This window comes from Frankliniella occidentalis, unplaced genomic scaffold (assembly GCF_000697945.3).
Source record: "Frankliniella occidentalis isolate FOCC.00 unplaced genomic scaffold, Focc_3.1 Scaffold22, whole genome shotgun sequence".
Taxonomy (NCBI): Eukaryota; Metazoa; Arthropoda; class Insecta; order Thysanoptera; family Thripidae; genus Frankliniella; species Frankliniella occidentalis.
In genome coordinates this window covers 912,595-915,125 of record NW_026267152.1, presented here as the reverse complement: position 1 = coordinate 915,125, position 2,531 = coordinate 912,595, and positions in this window count along the sequence as shown.

Genomic DNA, 2,531 nt, shown 5'->3' with positions numbered 1-2,531 from the left:
GCTCACTCTTTCCCCACTATTCTTGTTCTTTTTCCTCTTCCGTTTTAACTTCCTCCCTCTGGTCTGCACGAAAAAACCGAGAGGTCTGCACACCTATTCGGCAACATTTGCACAGCCACACGAGGGGTTGCTTACCAGGCACACAGGCGTGTAGGAATGCATTCATGTTTTGGTTACCTATAGTCTCCACGCACTGCGGGCAGTAGCACCACCCTGCTCCCTCCCTTGGTCTCCCCCGATGGTAATCCAGCCCGGCCATCGAGAGCTATTTGCGTGCTAGAAGCGGCGGCGTCGTATTGAAATCCGCGCGCCCCGGCGGCCGGCAGGTCGGGTCGGCTCAGCGCCCCCGCGGGCCTCCGGGGCCACTCATCTTGTTCGGGAGGGCAGATTAGTGCGCAGCAGGAGCGCTACGTGGCGCGGGTCGGGCCGGGGTGGGGGTGGAGGTGATAGGGGAGCAGGGAATCGTCTCCCCCTTCCCCCTCACCCCCTCCGCCCCGGAGAGCGAGGGCGCGGAGGGCAAGGAGCACAATGTAATGAGCGGCAGGAGGCGAGCATTCCGCGGTCCGCTAAACGATTCCTTAATCGCTGTTCGGCCGGACCCCGGCGCAGGGGCGCGCTGACGTGCGGGGTGGTGGTGGGAGAGAAGGAGGGAGAGTGAGTGAAAGAGAGAGAGATAGAGAGAGAGGGGGGGGGGACAGACAGACTGGCCTATCTGACGTGTAAGAGAGAGTACGCCTCCCCCAATACTAGTATATTCGCGAGTAGTGCACACACAGTACAGCAGTGCTGCTGCACTCGGCCGCGGGCCCCGCCTGTTGCACCCACACTGGCGGCGGTTGGTGCTCCGCAGTCCCTAGTGCAACCCATCCCACAACGAGTCCGCCCCCGCCCACCCCCTCCCCGGCCCTGGAGCCCCGAGCCCACACTCCAGTCAGGGAGAGCCGCTCTGCTTTTTACGATGTCCGCGCCGGGCCCCGCCCGCCCCGCCCCCCTGGAGGCCGAGCCGAATTTTCCCGCATTCCTGGGGCGCGGCCACTTTCCACGCATAACAGACGCTTGGGCCGAGGCCCAAATTATCCGCGTACCTTACGGTTCAGCGGGGCGGGGCGGGAGGGCGGTGGCGATAGGGTGGAGTGGAGGGCTGCGATGGAAGGGTAGAGAGAGAGAGAGGGAGGAGCTCGGGAGGCTGTAATTTGCGCGCGGGATGCGGCCGGCGTCAGTGACACTGCGGCGCGCACGGGGAACTGCAAAACAAAACATTAAAATACCGCAATCCATTTTGTCTCAAATAAATAAATAAGTAAGATCAACGCGGTAGAGGCGGTTTGGCTTTAGACGCATTATTGAGCGCGTTCGCCAGTGGCCCAAAGCAGCAAGGCCACATGGCCGATGGTCGGATGAGGCGAGAGCGGCAACTTTAACAGTGCACCCCGTGTTTTAATTTAACGAAAGTTTGACGAAAGTTTACTGCCCCGGCTAGCCTCGGGGCGCCTTGAGGCAGGTGACAACCCCTCCGCTCGCCCAAGGTTCTCGGGTCGGGAGGCGTCCCTTAGCCACCATATAAAAATAATTTTTCGTTACCACATAAATTAATCGGAGTTGGCAATATTTACTCCCTCCCTCTCTCTCTCTCCCTCTCTCTATCTTCCTCCCCGCATGCGTGCGACCTCGGTCGGCCCCGTCCCGTTTTCTGCCTTTGGGTCTGATCCGGTCCGTCACGAGTGCAGCCGGATGTCGCCCGGGGGGGCCTCGGCCGCCCAGTTTCCGGAACTGGACCGACCGCGACCGCGCGCCGGCTGAGTGGTTGGACGGTGGTGCGTGGGCCAGAGCGAGCGAGAGGGGCCGCTCATGCTGTTACGGAGTTTGTGCGGGAGAGAGAAAGAAAGAAAGAAGTGGAAGAGAGAGAGCCGCGTCGCCGTCGGGCGTGACGCCTGCAAGGTAGGCATCCCTGTCGCTTCCACGCGCCTCTGTACTGCGGGTCGGCCTACCCGCCGCGCCGCAGGCGGACTGGTCGAGGCTCTCGTCTCGACCCCGCCACGCCCCTCCACGCCCTTCAGACTGCCCGTGATCGGAATAAGAAGAGCAGCCAGCGATACAGGATCAGGGGGAGGAGGGGGAGAAAAGGGGGAAAGGAGGTGCAGAGCGGCGGTCACAGAGCGGGGAGAGGGAAAGGGACCTAATCAGCCTCACTGTCGGGCCGACATGAACCCCACCATCCCCCATTTCCCCCCGGTGGGGGTGCTGGGGCGGGGTGGGGCGGGGCGGGGCGCGGACGGCGTGGAATGTGCCTGGCTGGCCGGCCTGTCCCCTGGCACAGGGGGGTGGGGGTGGAGGGGCAGGAGCGCAAGAGCGGGAGGGGGAGATTGTGGTCAGCGCAAAGGGACAGAGAGAGACTCCTACGACGTCATTAAAATTCGGCTTAATGTACGGTCAGCGAAACACAATGCGAAACTGCTATCTGGGAGGTCAGTGCTCACAGATAAAAGTAGCGAGATGTTATACAGTCATTGAATCGGCCTCTCTCTGTCTCT